The sequence below is a fragment of the Phascolarctos cinereus genome, unplaced genomic scaffold (genome assembly GCF_003287225.1).
Source record: "Phascolarctos cinereus isolate Bilbo 61053 unplaced genomic scaffold, phaCin_HiC Scaffold_4;HRSCAF=312, whole genome shotgun sequence".
Taxonomy (NCBI): Eukaryota; Metazoa; Chordata; class Mammalia; order Diprotodontia; family Phascolarctidae; genus Phascolarctos; species Phascolarctos cinereus.
In genome coordinates, this window is record NW_027555847.1 from 493282162 (window position 1) to 493301229 (window position 19068).

The following is a 19068-nucleotide window of genomic DNA, read 5'->3' on the forward strand; positions in this document are numbered from 1 at the left end:
GAATTTTCAGACATGTACTTGGAGAACATTCCCCAGAATTTTGTTAAAGTACATTGCATTAGGGTAAAATTGGCACGGTGAGCTCCAGAAGAACATTAAAGATTCTATTCAAGAATGTGTCTCTGGACTCCCCCACCCCCCACCCCGAGCCCAGAGGTAGGGCTGATATTCATGGTGCACATAAGCTCTTTCCATCTAGGGATTTGTAATACCAAGAGGGGATTTAGTATTTAAGAATGTCTAGTCTTAAAGTTACTGTCTCAAAAGAATTTCTTCAGAAAAAAATCTATAAGCAATCTGGCATTTATATTACAATCCAATCAGACAACTATTTTAAAAGTATCTGTTACATGCAATAGAGGCAAGATCATACAGAAGATAGAGAGTTGGCTTGGAGCCAGAAAGGACTTTGAGACCCTTCCTTCTGGAAACTTACTGACTCTATGACCCTGCCTGTTAATTAACTTCTCAGAGGTCTAAGCAACTCTCTAAGATTAAGACCTTGCAGAAAAGATGCCCACATACATTGGCAGAGGTAATTATCTTCACCCACAAGCAAAGTACTATCTTAGGTGTACAGTATATGAAGATAAAATGAAAAACAGTAACTACATCCTCTAGAAGCTTACATTCTCTCTAAGATATAAAAATAAAGAAAGACATTTCATTGTATTCACAACCATTTTTTAATGATCGGTCATGGAAAAAATGCTGAATGTGTAATCACAGAAGCTAAGCTGGAATCCTCATTTGGCCCATTCTATCTGTGTGATCTGGGGCAAGTCACTGATCATCTTTAAGCCTTATTATCCTCATTTGTACAGAGTCTCATTTACTACAATGAGAAGGTATGATTGGATGATTTCTAGCAATTCCTATAATTCTAGATTCATGATCATAGTGAATTGCCAATATTTGATGAACCTTATCTATGACAAAAGTACACAGTGAAAGAGACTGATGTAAATCGGTCAAGTTGAATTTATATGTGACTGTCATGTCTCCTTTATTATATCTGAAAAGTAGAAATATACAGAAAAGATGAGTAAAGGCAATAGATAATCTAGATGATTGTAAATATCTAGATGACTGTTATCATTTACAAAAAGCATGAATATGAATAGTTGACATTTTTCTAGGTCTCAGAGAAGCTCCATGGAGTTGTGATCTTCAGTTGTAGTCTACTACTATAAAACTGAATTTAACAATCAGATTATTACTTTGGTAAGCTATCATGAAAGACTACTTAATTAAAAGGAGTTACTATTTAGGAAATCCTATAGATTCAGATTCAGACTGAAGTTTGTGTGTGTACTCTTACAATTGCCCCTAGGTTCAATTGTCTCTTATTGTCGATCTCAGTTTAGCCACCTTCCCCAAACCTTTCTTATTTTTCTTTTCAAAGGACAGGGTGCTGAGTCCTTGTCCACAGCTACTTTGATTTTTATGAATTTTTTCTTATCAAGAACCTTGGTTTTCTGTTTTCCCATCCCAGAACACAATAGAAGTACCAGAAAAGAAGGTAGTAGAGATTGCTAAAGTCAGTTTACTAACTGCAGAACAAAATAACATAAGAAAGTCTAACAGTAAAGAGGAGAGGGGGAAAAAAAAGCATACCCTTTCTTCCTGTTCCTAGTTCTTTCTCTTCTTTCTTCTCCCCTTTTCTTTCCCTTCTTTCTATCCTTTCCCCTTTTTCTTCTTTCCAATAACTGCTTACTTTAAACAAGTTATATGCAGAGCACTATGCTTGGCAATGAAGAAATTATAAAGACCATGGAGAAATGATGACTGACTTCATAGAGCTTCCATTTTAGCAAGAGGAATAAAAATAGAAAAAAATATATAACAATTGTAGGGCAGAATAGAAAATGATAATTGAAGATGGGTGCAAAGTATTGTTTTATGACTTGGTAGGACTGAACAGACTTGGCATTTGAGCAGGCCTTTAAAAGGTAAGTATTATGCCAAAAGGCAAAGTGGAGAACAACCTAGGAATAGGAAAAGGAATAAAGGAGACAATAATTTATTAAATGCCTATTATATGCTAGGAAGTGCACCAAGCACTTTGTCATTTTGTCCCCACAACAACCTAGGGAGATAGGTGTTAATGTTATCATCATTTACAGTTAAAGAAACTGAGGCAGATAGAAATCACATGTATTTCCATAGTCACACAGCTAATAAGTATCTGAAACCAGATTTGAACTCTTTTACTTCAGTCCTAGAGCTTTATCCACTATGCTATTTAACTTTGTAAATGAGTAAAGGCCACAATGCATAAAAGACTAGAAAGGATGAAATTATACCATAAAACTGAGATATAGACTCACAGGAATTGGAAGCATTTTAAAGTCTGGGCAAACAATAGTTCATATAGCTAAAGCTAATGCTGCTATTTCTCCAGTCTTCTGATACCTCTCACTCCATATTATTGGAAATAAAAAGAAAAATTTATATGCTCCTAAAAAGTCAGGAAGTATTAAAGATGGATTAGAATTTATTGAGGTTTTCTTCCTTAATATAATCAGAAAACTTGAAAGTGAAATGAAAATGATAAAGGATCACTTTTGAATTAAATATAACTGGCTGTGCAAAAATATGTTTTGTGTCAGAAAAAGGGACTAGCCAATTTTTCTATTTATGTAGAGCTTGAGAAGCAATCCTGTCCTGTTCTTCTTTGAAGGGATTCATAAAAAAAAATATGTTGCCAACAATAACATTTTAGAATTTACAATATACACCATTTATTTGTTAAATTTTTGTTTAAGGTAGAGCTTTCAAATTCAAGTAGAAGCAGGACAGGTTCTTCACCCAAATGGTTAGAGGGTAGAATATTGCAATTTGCTTAAAACTAACTCTCTGGAGAATAATTAGCCCCATGCCCTTCAGAAAGTGAGTGTAACTTATTTTATTTCATCAACTGACTTCTTAAGTCGAGAAATATAAAACAAATGCTTTACACTTTAAAAAAATGCATTGGGTCCATTATAAGGCAGAAGACATTGTAATACACATTTTTTTGTAGGAATGACTGTGAAACTACAGTTACAAAATGATTTTCTCATCTTTATATAATTGCATTAAAATTGACTTTAGGAGTCCTCACTATCAGATTCCACTTTCCTTTGATCATATTATATTTTACACTTGGCATATAGAAGATGGCAATAATGACCATTTTTGTAAATCAATAACTGCCATAAATTCATGTAACTATTAGATCCTATCAGGGCTCTTGGCAGACAAACCTCTTCACATCATCTTGGTTCACTCTGTAGGCTTTCTCATTGTCTAAATGATGGAGTCCATATGAATTTTATATATTATACTGAGGAGAAAGATAACTAAGGATGAAGACTTACAGGTAGGTGAAAAAAAATAACAGAAAATCATCACTAAAGTTGTTTTCCTAAAGCGCTGGTCTGATCATGTCACCCCTTCAAAAAAGATTCTAATGGCTCTCTCTTGTCTGCAGGATCAAATGCAAAATTCTTTGTCTAGCATTCAAAACCCTTCATAACTTTGCCTCTCCTACTTGTCCAGTCTTCTTACTTCCCTGTCATACCTTCATTTCAATGACTGTGGCTTTCTTGCTGTTCAGGGAACAAGATGTTCCATTCCTTGGCTGTGGGAATTTTCTCTGGCTGTCCCCCATGCATGAATTCTTAAACTCCTCTACTCTGACTACTGACCTTACTTGGCTTCCTTTAAAATCAAACCTTCCAAAGAAGCTTTTCCCTGACCCCCCTATTTTCAGTGCCTTCCCTTTACTAATTATTTCCTACTTATCTCATGTATAGCTTGTTTTGTACATATTTGTTTGCAAGTTGTATTTCCCATTATGTTGTAATTTCCTTGAGGGCAAGGACTATCATTTGCCTCTTTTTATATCCCCAGTGCTTAGTACAGTGAACGGAATATTTTTGTGATTCAGTTGTTTTTCAGTTGTATCAAACTCTGTGACCCCACTGGAGTTTTCTTGGTAAAGATACTGAAGTGATTTGCTATTTCCTTCTCCACCATTTCACAGATGGGTAAATTGAGGCAAATAGAGTTAAGTGACTTGCCCAAGGCCATAGAGCTAGTACATATCTGAGGCCAGATTAGAACTAAGGCAGATGAGTCTTCCTGACTCCACATCTGGCATTCTATGCACTGTACCATCTAGTTGCCCCCACTTGGAATATAGTAGGCACTTAATAAATTTTATGGATTGATTGCCAGCCTTACTTTAAAATTGAAAACCAAAATCAACTGGACAGAAAGAAATGCCAGAAAAGATCTTTATTCTTCTTAAAGTAACAGACAACAAATCTTTTTACAGTGAATTCCCATCCTCCAGCCATCCTCCTCCACTAGTTGTTTTGAAAAATCAAGAAATAAATTATATGGAAACTGTAGCAACATCCCAGGGGGAAAAATTGTCCAATCATCTGGACATAACATTGAATTGTAACAATTTAAGAACATTATTTTTCAGAGATATTACCATATGAATAGACACATCCTCCAAAGTGCAATGTAAAGTTCTCAACTTATAGAGTCCTAGGAGAAGAATTCAAAACCAAATGAGAAAGGATTAAGTACACATTATCCCCATTATTCTATCTCTTACTTCAGTAGTGAAGTTGCCCCTATTTCTTGAGTAAAGTTGCAGAAGATGAGCTTCCATCCCATTCCTTTTCTTCTTTTAAAAGTCATCATTTTTGCCCATCATTATTACTCATTTAACATTAAAATAAAATGAAAAAACCAGTAGTAGGAAAACAAGCTTTCCCTGCACATTTTCTGAAGTCCATCAGATAAAAGATAAGCAGAACAAGAACAATAATGAGAGTAACAACTAACACATTTACAATTCAATAACATTTGCCAAATGCATTATGTATATATCTCATTTGGGTCTCACAAAAATACTTCAAAGAAAAATACTACAGGTATTGACTATGATTTGACATATCAAGGAAAATGAAGTTCATAGAGTATCAATGAAATTATCACATAGCCCATTGGCATCAGAGGCTGGATCTTTCAGCCTCCAACCCCGAAACTAATTGCTTCAGGGAAGTGCATGACTAGATGGCTTCTTAGATTCTTTCCAACTTTGAGAGTCTAGAATTACAAAGTGTTTTTAAGCCATGCTAAACATTCCCCTTGGCAAGGCAGTTAACCTCCCTTGGCCCATTTCCTCATCTGTAAAATTAGGATTATAATAACTGTATCATTCACCTTATAAAATTGCAAGGAAGAAATTAGCTAATGTATGGAAAGTGCCTTATAAACCTTAAAGCATTATGCACATTAACTATTATCATTATTGCTTGAATTTTCTGATTTTGAGAGCTGCTTTAACATATTTGTACTAGATGTTATATTTCATGAAAAAAATGAAGTGACTGTTACATGTCATATTTATCATACCTACAAATGTTCTCATCCTTTTATTATTTTTCAAAAATATTTTATTTTTAATTATGGAATAAAACAATTTTTTATAACAGTAAAATTAAGAAAAATGATGATTGCATATGAAATTACAAATCTATTATATGCAACTTGCTATTCATTTTAAATATATAATAAAGTTATCATATATAGACACAAATACATATATATGTAAAAATTACTCTATACATACTTCTATTTATCAGTTATTTCTCTGGATGAAGATATTATCTTCATATGGCCTTTATTTTTAATCTGAGTATTTATAGTAGTCAAAATGACTTATTCACTTAAAGTCTTTTTTTTTTTTAAGGTAAGCAATGGGGTTAAGTTACTTGCCCATGGTCACATAACTACTGAGCGTTATGTGTCTGAGGCCAGATTTGAACTCAGGTCCTTCTGACTGCAAGGCCAGTGCTCTATCCATTATACTACCTAGCTGTCCCTTAAAGTCATTCTTAAAACAATATTGCTCTTACTGTATATAATGATCTCTTAGTTCTGTTCATTTCACTCTGCATTATTTTGTGAAAGTCTTTCCGTGTTTTACTAAGATCATTGAGGTCATCATTTTTAAAGCATAGTAGTATTCCATCACAATCATATGCCACAACTTGTTCAGCCATTCCCTAATTCATGGGCATCCCTGAAATTTCCAATTCTTTGCCACCACAGAGTTGCTACATACATCCCTTTCACATTCAAAGTTATAATTATTATTTGTGAATTTCCCTCCATCTTATTTTACTCACTATTTTCCTTCTCAGCCTCTCTTTCTACCCTGACCATACTACCTTATCTTCTCCCCTTATCCTCCTACTACTTATTTTACCCATCCCTTTAAGAATCCCTCCCTTATTTCTCACCCAGCCTCTTAAATTTTAATCTGTATATCCTTCTAAAAGTCCCTCCCCTACAGTGTCCTCCCAGTTTTTTCACCTCTCTACAAGTTCAAAAGACTTCTCCACCCTTCCAGATGTACACTTTGCTCTTCTTCAGCCCAGATGAGAGTAATGTTCCAACATTATAAGTCCTTCACCTCCACCTGCTTTCTCAGTATTCTTTCTTTCACACTTGATTTTTATGAAATAATTGTTACTTTTTACCTTTTCCTAATCAGTTTTGTTTTTAAGCATCACCTCATCATACAAAACTCAGCCCTACTATTTTGTTCAAGCTACCTTAGTAATGGTAATAGTTTTAAGAAGACTGACAGTATTTTTATAAATTAGCTTTCTATGTCCATCTGTTACTCTATATTCATCAGTCAAGATCCTTATTGTGTTCTCTCTCCTAAAGGGATCACTCTCCCTCTTTTTCTTTGGTACTTGACTAAGTATAATCCAACCTTCATGCTTAAGGCCTTAGACAATTGATATACCCAGAAACACCTAGAATTCCAGGTTCATCAGCTCCTCAGATCCCTTTACCAACACCTTTAAGCTACCTCAGCCACACAAAATGAATGTCATATCTTAAATCATCACTAAACTCTACCATCTCCATGATTTTGCATTCTAAAATTCCTCTCTGTGGTAATAATCTTCTTTCTTTCCATTTTTGTCTGTCTCTCCTTACTGTTATTTTTTGAATTCTGTCTAGGCTCTAAACCTCAGGGACTCTTCTCCTCTAAGCCACAGTTAGGACCCTTAGCCATGCTGTCTCCCCAAAATTTTCTTACTCCTTATGATACCCACTCTCTGGGCTTGTGCTTGCCCCTCCTTGGCCACAGCCACAGCCCAGAATTACATCTGGTCAGCACAGAGAGGCCTGGTGCCTGAAACAACAGGGGTTCTTCAATCTTTCCCCACCCAACCATCTGTTGTCCTCTGTGAGGTAGAAGTTTGTGAGGTAAAAATTCCTGAGACTATTAGGTGAAATTTCTTGAGGCTATGAGTGAGGTAAAAGTTTAGATGAAAATGTTTGAGGCCTAATCTACTTCCCCACAGAGCCACCCTTAAGACCTACCTCTTGTTAACACAGTAGAGTCAGCCTGAAGGTATCTACACTTCACTCAGCAAAAAACTCAGCACTTGGAGATTTTCTCAAATTATCTTAGGACAACTGCTTTACACCTTTATTTTTTGCTGATTTATGTTCATTTTGTGGTGCTTTTCTATCTGTTTGTGGAGGAAATCTGGAAAGCCTGGAAATTTCCGACCTGCTCTGCCATCTTCCCGGAATGTCATCATCCTTTTATCCTTTTCGATGAAAATGAGTCCACAAACATGTAAATAAATGTAAAATTCTACAAATGTAATCTACAGTTATAAAATTCCCATAGAATTCCCTTTGTAAAATTCCATCAGCTACTCATCTGCAGTGGAGCTCCTTGTCCTACAATGTCATTGAAAGTGACTGACAGATGTCTAAATGAATTTCAGTGTTCTTATTTGAGGTAATAAATAAATCTGAGGACTACCATGTTATGCAGCTAGGAACTTGGCTGACATTTTTTATGAAAAGTTAGACTTTTCATTTCATTGTTAAGAGAGTGCTAATAAAAACTTGCATTTATTTATTTATTCATTCTTTCATTTTTCATTTATCTTATCATTTGTTTATTCATGCATTCATTCTATTTGTTCATTCATTTATCTATTCATCTATCTATTCATTCCTTTGTTTATATATTTTTCTGTTCATCTGTTCATCAATTCATCACTTTACTTATTTGTTCTTTCATTTGCTTACTCATTTATTCATTCATTATTTACTCATTTATTTATTTATTCATGCTTTCACGCTTTTGTTTATTTGTTTATGCATTTATGCATGTATGTATTTCACATCTAGCAAATCAAAATGACTTCTTCTGGTAATTTGGTAATCTTAGATTTTTCTAATTTCATAGGTTCCAAAGCAATAGTCTAAACCTCTATGTATTAGTAATGAACTGAGATAATTTAAATTTTAAAATGATCAGAGAATTAGCTTACTGTGCTTTGTCATTGATGGGAAGGTTTGAAATTATTTTAATTGCTCAAGAAGTGAACTTATGAACATTTCAAATATGCATAGAGCTTTTCATGAACAAACCAAAAAGAGTAGACTGAGGCACATTTTCTCCAACCAATATAACATTTTATTGACAGTGATGCTACCTGCCAAAGGAATAGGTCTATGTCTGTCTCAGTTATGGCCAAAGATGCTGAGAAGTAAAACAGCTCCCCTTGTTTCTAGGGACAAAATACAGAATAAAATATAGGACTTCACAGGTGGGAAAAGAATTTGATTGGTTATAGAGTTGGTGACATCATGGGGTTGAGGACAACACTGTTGGTTACAAAGAGGAGGCATGGGGAACAATATGATTGGTTGGAAGTAGGGAATGAAGGGCTAGCAACACTCTCTTCCTTCCCTCTTGTGACTAAGAAATATATATATTTCTTTGGATAGCAAATCAGACATCTTTGAAGGATAGCCTGGTGGTGTAAAAATACTAGACCAGACTCCTTGGTATCAACAAACATTCCTCAAGGATAGCAATTTTCCTTGTGGCAAGAATAGAACAGTAATAAGCAGAAATGGATTTCTAAATTTAACTCCTTACAGATCAGCTGAATTTCTGCATTAAGTTCAGAGACCATGACTTAGACAATTACAGGACAAAATCAACTAACTATAAATAAAATCAACAAAAATGATACAGAATCAGTGTAATCTTCTCAGGCTTTAAGATATCCAAAATATTTTCCTCATGTTTATTTGAGCTAAGTGGTATAAATACTATTGGTTCCAGTTTTCGGAGAAAACTAAGGTTCAGAGAGGTTAAAAAATTGACTTGTCTAAAGTCAAAAGACTAGTAGACATCAGAGATGAGATATAAATCCAGGTTTCCTGGACCCAACACACAGTTCTTTCTAATGAATCCTGGTGTATCCACACTCTCTATGAGGAGGAATTATCTTTTATTTACCAAATCCACTGAGCTCCTCAAATGATGGAGGTGTGATTGGCTGTGGTAGTGAATGCCCTGCCATAAAGATACAGTGAAGTAACAGAGCAAACAATAAGCAAATTACTGCTCTTCTAGTAAATATTTTGTTGCCCCACAATACTCTTCTCTTTACTTGGTGTATCTTCTGGGTATGTTTCATCCTCTACTCCTTTTACACTTAAGTAATGAGATGAGGCAACATGTGAATATATAATCCTTTCCCAGGACCATGAATTCCTGATCAAAATCCCTACCTACATTACCCCCACTCCCATCCCCCAATATTTAGAGAGCACTAACCATATAAACACCACCTTTCAATGATAACAGAACCATGGAAGGTAAAGTCCCCAAACAATTTCTACTTCTCTTATTGAAGGTGATTCATATCAGGTCAGGAGAAGGAGTTGCCATGACCATGTCCCTTGTAGTCACTTCTAGATCTCCTCTTGGGTATCATTCCTTAGCAATTTTCCTCCTTTAAGTTTTCTATGTCCATCTATTACTTTATATTCATCAGTCAAGATCCTTATTGTATTCTCTCTCTCAAAGGGATCACTCTCCCTCTTTTTCTCTAGTATATGACTCAGTAAAATTCAACCATCATGCTTGAGGCCTTCGACAATTAATATGCCCAGAAACACCTAGAATTCCAGGTTCATCAGCTCCTCAGATTCCTTTACCAACACCTTTAAACTACCTCAGCCACACAAAATGAATATCATATCTTAAATCATCACTAAACTCTACCATCTCCATGCTTTTGCATTATAAAATTCCCCTCTCTGGTTATAATCTTCTTTCTTTCCATTTTTGCCTGTCTCTCACTCTTCTTAAAACTACTCTTAATTCCTATCAATCACATAATCATTCCATCACATTCTTTGTTCTCAGTCCATCACCCCAATTTCAGCATCATTTCTTCCAAGAACTGCCTGGACTCATGGCTCTTAATTTGGTGTCTGTGAATATATTTCAGTGAGTTCATAAAATTGAATGGGGGAAATACAGCTTAATTTTCACTGTTTTCTAACTAAAATTTAACATTTGATTATGATTACAAATGTGGGCAACCAATATTATTCTGAAGAGTCCATGAACTTTACCAAACCTCCAAAGTTTCAATGACACAAAGAATTTAAGAACCCTTAGTCTAGAATCTATAGCTAATCAATTTGATACTTTATGTTCCATCCTTGTCACCTTTATAACCTAATCCTATATCCATTCATAATTTTCCAGTCTACCACCAAGAATTTTCTGATCTTCACCCCCCTCCCACAAATTTCAGTCTGTTCTGCTTATTTAACTGAATGCAGCTAGATTAAGTCACATCCCTGTGCTGTGTCCACTACACATTCACTTTTTCTCATCTCAACTACATCTCCCCTTCAATGCTTAGGAAAATTTTATTTTTCTTTGGCTGAATTTCTAGCCTACTTCCCTCAGCATCTGTCAAAATAAACAAACAAACAAAACAAAAAATGTTTTCTCCTCAAGGATATAAGGCCTTCCATCCTTCTCTCTGAAGATGTATTAGAAGAAAGAAGGAAATAAATACTTATTAAGCACTTATATTGGGCCATTTATTTGCTAAGTGTTTTAAAAATATCTCATTTGATCCTCACAATAACCTTGTGAGGTAGGTGCTATTGTTATACTCATTTTAAAGATGAGGAAACTGAGGCATACAGAGGTTAACCAGTACTGGCCAAGGAGACTTTGTCTCTGTCTCTGTCTCTCTCTCATACTCTTTCTCTCCTTTACACATTCTTTCTATCTACATCTATTTATTCTCATTGGAGCTTCACAAGAACTCTGGGAGGTAGGTTCTGTAATTATTAGGATCACATGATCATAGGTCTGGAGTTGGCTAGGACCTTAGAGATATTATATACTCCAGTCCTCTAATTTTATAGGCCTTCTGATTCCAATTCCAGTAATTTTTTTTCACTTGTACCTCAGCTTTATAATCATCTGTGTAGAGCTGGATGGAACTTCAAAGGTCAATCAAGACAATTCAGCCATTTTACAGTTGAATGAGCTGAGATGAAGTGACATGTCTTACTGAACATCATTAAGTTAGTACATGGAGACAGGATTTGAACCAAGTCCAGGATTTAGCCACTCTACCATATTGTCTCTGTGTTGACCTATGAAACTTCACAGAACATCTTATTTTGAACTTCTTTAATTCATTTTGGGAAGATTGTGCCTTATAGTTATCAAAATTTGAGTTTTATCTGTGAACTGTTAACTCCATAAGAGCAGGGATCATGTCTTATCTTAAGTAGGTACCAATCTCATCACACTGCTATACACAGAGCAGCTGCTTAATAGATGTTAGTTGAATGAATGAGTATTTCTTTCAAAAAAAGGCTTTATAACTGGGAATGAGAATGTAAAGTAGAAGTCTTCTTGGTCCTTGTGGAAATTCCTAAGGAAATTATATGAGGGATAAGACTTTCTTCCTTATTCCCACCTTTTCTCATTGGCTTCCTGTCCTGACATCTGAGTTTCTCCCTGTTATTTGCAAAGCAAATTCAGTAATGCATCACTTTCTCATCTATCACTGCAAAGCAGAAAAGATCAAGAAAAAAGCACAATTGTTTTCCCTTTTCTTTTGTTGGATGTCTTGGTGCTGATAAACAAAGATACCATGACTCTGATTAAAACAGAAATATGAGAAATAATGTTTGTAACTTGAGAATTTTTCTGTTTTTGAAAAAAAAAGTCATAAGATTCATGGTAAGATTTAGAGATAACATTTCATGGTAATTGAAGAACTCAAGTCTACTGCTTCAGTCACACAAAAAGTTGTGCATACTTTAATTGTTGCAAGTTAAAAAAAGGAACCTGTGTCTGGGCTAGATATGGGGTTTTGGCTATAAAATTAGCTGTAATCTGTACTAGTTAGATGAAACTCCAACTTGGAACCAGTTAGAGATACTGAATCAAAGCCTTGTCCTGTCCTTAGTTCTCTAAATAGCAGCCAGTGCTCTTCCTCACCAGGACAAGTGATATTTTTTACTGTAAATGAGGATGAGGTTAAAACTTCCTTCTAAGGTGACAAAGAAAATACTGGCATATGGGAGCTAATCTTCCATGAGACTGATTTTTCCTAGTTTTAAAAATCCCACAAATGCTAATATCTGGTAGAAAAGATTTCTTTTGTGAGACAAAGGCTGTTAAAATTTATATTTAAGTTGGCTAAAAATTGTGAATCCAAATAATTGAAGAACTCCTCCAAAATTCTATCAGTCTGCCCCAATAATCTGATTAAACAGCAGGCAAGTGATTTAAACTAGAAAGCTTCAGCTTTCCATGATTCTTGCTTAGATGATTGAATTTATGGATTCTTCATGCAACAATGAATACTTACTACAAGCATGTGTGACTACTTTATTATCTTGGAAGAACCTCAAAGCTAGTTGGTCATGAAATATAAGACCTTTTCAAATGAAAAGTATCAAAGTATTCAATATGATTATAAAGTGTGACAATTCTATTATAGAGATGGATCAGAGATCATTATAAGAAAATTGAGAAGCAAGGAAATCCCCAAGAGAAAAAAAATCAATTTTCAGGGGTACTGATCATGGCAAAATGTTGGCCTTATTACCAAAAGCAGGACAAAGTCAGAGATTTTAATATGCAAAACTTCTTTGTTGAGAACTCAAACTCTACTTTCAAGGGCAGAAAATTACTTCACAGTAATGGGCAGTTGCTGTAGTACAGGTGCATTTATAATGTTTGGCACCAAATTTGGCCAGTATGGTGTAGTCATTAGAGTCAGCCTCAAAATCAGGAAGACCTACATTCAGATTCTACTTCTGCAGCATCCTGGTGCTGTGAGTTTTGACAAGCCTCTGAATACTTATAGGGTTTAAGGCAATTCTCTAAATAGAGTTGCAGAAGAGTTGCTGAGCTTCATTAGTAGATGGCATTTCCATATTTGCAGTTCCCTATACCAATGAAATTAAAGATGTGTAACAACTTCCTCCCTTCCTCCTCACTACCAAATTGGAAACTAAAATTATTTATCATAGGAACAGTTTTAACTGCAGTATTTGCCTTTTTAATGAAAGAAAGGGAGTAATGAGTGGCTAATTGAATGTATAGACAATGGAAGAACCACAGTCCCTGCATATGAAAACAACAACTTGTTCTTAGACAATATGCATTCCAAAAGTAAATGTTCAATAGTGAGCAGAAAAAAGATACACCATATAATTTTTTTTTCTTATCAAATCCCTTCCAACATTTATTTGGTTTAAAAGTCTTATGATCAACAAACAAATAGCTTACTACCTTAGCTATTCCATTACAACATTCCAACTCTCATCTCTCTGCCTTAGTGTAGATTGTCTTCATTCTAAAATGTACTCTTCCCCCCAGTTCTTCTTAGAAACACAATTCTTTTTAGAAATCCAATTTTTAAAATTCAGTTAATTATCCATCCCTTGCAGGAGTACTTTGCTCATTCTCTTCTCCACCTTAGGTTTTAGTATTCCCTCTCTCTCGAAATTACCTTGAATTATCTCATATAGGCTTTGTTTTCACTATCTGTCTGTCTATCTATCTATCTATCTATCTATCTATCTATCTATCTATATTTATGTATGTGTGTATACATATATACCAACATGGATTTCCAATCAGCTTAGTCTAATGTATATCAGAACTCCTGAGCTCAAGAGATCTGCCAGTCACAACCTCCCTTAGATGGTATTACAGGCATGTACCACCATTCCCAACAACACACAAATTTTGAAGTTTTCTGTGTTTTCTCTTGAGATCCTTTCTGTTCTCTTTTGTGAATTAAAAGAAATGTTTCTATGGCATAATTTAGTATGTTAATTAAAAAAAATTTTTTTTTGGTGGGATCTCTATTTCTAGCCCCTCCCCTGTTTCCCTCCCACTTTCACAATACAAATTTAAGAACAGGAAAATAGAATTCTTGTACCATAATATGGATAATCAACCCAAAGATCATCATATTAATTCTATCCAAAAATGTATGTATCATTCTGCATCTTGAATCCATCATCATATTGTCAGGATATGGGTAGCATGTTTGAAAATAGTTCCTCTGTAATTATGGTTGCTCATAGCATTGGTCAGAGTTCTTAAGTGCTTCAAAATTATTCACCTTGTAATATTATTGGAAAATTGTTCTTCTGGTTCTGCTCACTTCCCTCTGCATCATTTAATATGTCTTCTCAGGTTTCTATGAAACCATCCCTTTCATAAATTTTAATGGAATTACTATTCTACTGTATGTATATGCTATATCCACTTGTTTCCATGACTTGGCCACTACAAAAAAAAGGTATGATAAATGTTTTTGTACTCATGGGTCTTTTCCCTTTTCCTTTGATTTCTTTGTGGGTATATGCCTATTAGAGATAACACTGTGAAAGTATGTGCTGACTTCTACTTCTAGTGAACACTAAATGGCGGATGACGCCGGTGCTGAAGGAGGGGCGGGAGGCCCCGGGGGCCCTTGAGTTGGACACCTAGGTGGCTTCCACGGTGGCTTTGGCAGTGGGGGTCAAGGTCGAGGTCGGGGCCATGGTAGCAGGGTCTGGGGAGGAAAGGATGAAGACAAGGAGTGGGTTCCTGTCACTAAGCTGGGCTGGCTAGTCAAGGACATGAAGATCAAATCTTTGGAAGAGATCTATCTTTTCTCTCTTCCTATCAAGGAATCTGAGATCACAGATTTCTTCCTGAGATCTTCATTAAAAGATGAGGTTCTGAAGATCATGCCTGTTCAGAAACAAACTAGAGCTGGACAACATACTAGGTTCAAGGCTTTTGTGGCTATCAGTGACTACGATGGCCATGTTCACCTGGGTGTCAAGTGCTCCAAGAAAGTGGTCACAGCTGTTCGTGGTGCTATCATTCTGGCCAAGCTGTCCATCGGTCCTGTGAGATGTGGCTACTGGGTGAACAAGATTGGTAAGCCTCACATAGTGCCCTGCAAGGTCTCTGGGCGATGTGGATCGGTTCTGGTGTGCCTGATCTCTGCCCGTAGAGGTACTGGTATTGTCTCAGCTCCCGTGCCTACGAAGCTCCTGATGGTGGCTGGAATTGATGACTGCTACACATCTGCAAGGGGTTGTACTGCTACTCTGTGTAACTTCGCTAAAGCTGCCTTTGATGCCATCTCCAAAACATGCAGCTATCGAACCCCAGACCTGTGGAAGGAGACTGTGTTCACTAAATCTCCCTAACAGGAATTCACCAACCATCTTGTGAAGACTTGGCTTGTCTGTCCAGGGGACCCAGTCAGCTGCTGAGGCAACCACAAAAGTGTTTTTTTTTTAATATACAAATAAATTGAACTATGCCTACTTAAAAAAAAAGAAAGTATATGCTGAGATGAAAGAAAAGCCAGAAAGACAGAGTTTCAGTGTAATTAATGATAAATGTATTAATTAGGTTAGTTGATAATAAATTGTCAGTGGTCTCTCTCAACAACCAAGGAAAAACCATAGACATCCCTGAATGCTTAAATACCTTTAGACAAGAGGGTACCTGGAAGAGTTGAAAGTCAGCTCTGATTGGTGAACAACTGATAAAGGGGTGGACTTTCTACTTTTTTAAAAAGCTTTTTGAAGAGTATTTTATTTTTTTCACTTATGTGAATAGCCAATTTTCAGCATTCATTTTTACAAGATTTTGAGTTCCAAATTTTTCTCCCTCCCGCTCCTCCCCTTTTCCTAAAATGGTAAGCAATTAGATATAGGTTATATGTGTGCAATCATGTAAAACATTTCTATATTAGTCACAGTTGTGAAAAAAGAAACAAACTAAAAGGGAAAAATTATGAAAAAAATAAGGTAAGTGAAAATAGTATCCTTTGTTCTGCATTCAGAGTCAATAAGATCTTTATCTGGATGTAGATAGCATTTTCCATCATTAGTCCTTAGTAATTGTCTTAGATCATTGTATTACTGAGAAAAGCTAAGTCATTTAAAGTTGATAATCACACAATGTTGCTGTTACTGTGTACAATGTTTTCTTGGTTCTGCTCATTTCACTTTTTATCAATTCATACAAGTCTTTCCCAGTTTTCCTGAAATCTGCTTGTTCAGTATTTCTTATTGCACAATGGTATTCCATTACATTCAAATCAAAACTTGTTCAGCCATTCCCTAATTGATGGGCATCCCCTCACTTTCCAATATTTTGCCACCACAAAAAGAGAAGCTATAAATATTTTTGCACATGCAGGTTCTTTTCCCTTTTTTACGATCTCTTTGGGATACAGAGCTAATAGTCACATTATTGAATCAAAGGGTATACACAGTTTGGTTACCCTTTGGGCATAGTACCAAATTGCTCTCCAGAATTGTTAGATCACTTCACAACTCCACCAGCAATGTGTTGGTGTTCTATTTTTCCCACACCTGCTCCAACATTTGTCATTTTCCTTTTTTTTTTTGTCACAGTAGCCAATCTTATAGGTATGAGATGGTATCTCAAGAGTTGTTTTAATTTGCGTTTCTCTAATCAAAAGTGATTTAGAGCATTTTTTCATATGCATATAGATAACTTTGATTTCTTCATCTGAAACCTGCCTGTTCATATCCTTTGACCATTTATCAATTGGTGAATGGCTTGTATTCTCATAAATTTGACTCAATTCTCTATATATTTGAGAAGTGAGGCCCATTGTCAGAAACACTTGCTATAAAGATTGCATCCCAGCTTTCTGTTTTCCTCTAATCTTGGTTGCATTGGTTTTTACAAAAGTTGTTAAATACAATATAATCAAAATTATCTATTTTATATTTTGTGACACTCTATATCTCTTGTTTCACAGGTAGACTATTGATTACTCTTCTAATTTGCCTATGGTATCACCCTTTGTGTCTAAATCATGTACACATTTTGACCTTATCTTTGTATGTGGTACAAGATGTTGGTCTGTATCTAGCTTATGCCATATTATTTTCCAGTTTTCCCAGCAGTTTTTGTCAAATAGTGTGTTCTTATCTCAAAAGCTGTGGTCTTTGAATTTATCAAACACTAGGTTACTATGGTCATTTGTTACTGTGCCTTGTGTATCTAATCTATTCCATTGATCCAACACTATTTCCTAGCTAGTATGAGATATTTTGATGATAACTGCTTCGTAATATAGTTTGAGATCTGGTAGTGCTAGGCCACCTTCCTTTGCATTTTTTTTTCATTAATTCTCTTGATATTCTCAACATTCTTCAAGGTGAATTTTGTTATTTTTTCTAGCTGTATCAAATAATTTTTCAGTAATTTGACTGGCATGGCATTGAGTAAGTACATTAGTTTAGGCAGAATTGTCATTTTTATGATATTGGCTTGGCCTACCCGTGAGCAACTGATATTTTTCCAATTGTTTAGCTCTGATTTTAATTGTGTGAAAGGTGTTTTGTGATTGTGTCCATATAGTTCCTGGGTTTGTCTTGACAGGTAAATTCTCAAGTATTTTATATTATTTACAATTATTTTAACTGGAATTTCTCTTTCTATATCTTGCTGCTGGGCTTTGTTGGTCATATATGGAAATACTGGTGATTTTTGTGGGTTTATTTTGTATCCTGTGATTTTGTTAAAGTTGTTAATTATTTAAAATAGTTTTTTAGTTGATTTTCTAGGATTCTCTAAGTATACCAACATATCTGAAAAGAGTGATAGTTTTGCTTCCTAATTGCTTATTCCATTTCCTTCAATTTCTTTTTTCTTCTCTTATTGCAATAACTAATATTTCTAGCACAATATTGAATAACAGTGGTGATAATGGGCATTCTCATTTTACCCCAATCTTACTGGGAAGGCTTCTAGCTTATCTCCATTATAGATAATTCTTGCTGATAGTTTCAGATAGAAATTACTTATCATTTTAAGAAATGCTCACTTTATTCCTATTTTCTCTAATGTTTTTAATAGGAATGGGTACTGTATTGTGTCAAAAGCTTTTTCAGCATTTATTGAGATAATCATATGATTTTTGTTGCTTTTGTTATTGATAATGTCAATTATGTTGAAGGTTTTCCTAATATTAAACCACCTTTACATTTCTGGTATTAATCCCACCTGGTCCTAATGTATGTTCCTTGTGGTATGTTACTGTAATCTCCTTGCTAATGTTATTTAAATTTTTTGCATCGATATTCATTAGTGAAATTTGTCTGTAATTTTCTTTCTTTTTTTAGTTTGTTCTGGTTTAGATATCAGCATTATATTTGTGTCATAAAATGAATTTGATAGAACTTGTTTTTGAACTATTTTTCAAAATAGTTTACATATTAATGGAATTAATTGTTCTCTAAATGTTTGCTAGAATTCACTGATGAACCAATCTGTTGTTGAGGATTGTTTCTTAGGGAGCTCATTAATAGCTTGTTCAATATCTTTTTCTGAAATAGTGGTAAATATTTCATTTCTGCTACTGCTAATCTGCACAATTTATAGTTTTTTAAAAAAATTTTCCTCAATCTCTCATTGATTTTTAATTTTTTTTTTAATTTTTAGCATTCACTTTTATAAGATTTTGAGTTCCATTTTTGTCTCCCTCTATTCTCTCCCCCCTTCCAAATATGGCCAGCAATCATATATAGACTATACATGTACAATCATATTAAACATATCTCCACATTAATCATGTTGTGAAAGAAAAATCAGGACAAAAGGGAAAA

The 19068-nt window shown here is 35.0% G+C and overlaps 1 pseudogene; it reads left to right on the plus strand.

Annotated features, from left to right (window-relative positions):
- The first annotated feature begins 14841 nt into the window (after positions 1-14841).
- LOC110212557 (small ribosomal subunit protein uS5 pseudogene) lies at positions 14842-15715 on the plus strand (annotated as a pseudogene).
- Positions 15716-19068: the final 3353 nt, after the last annotated feature.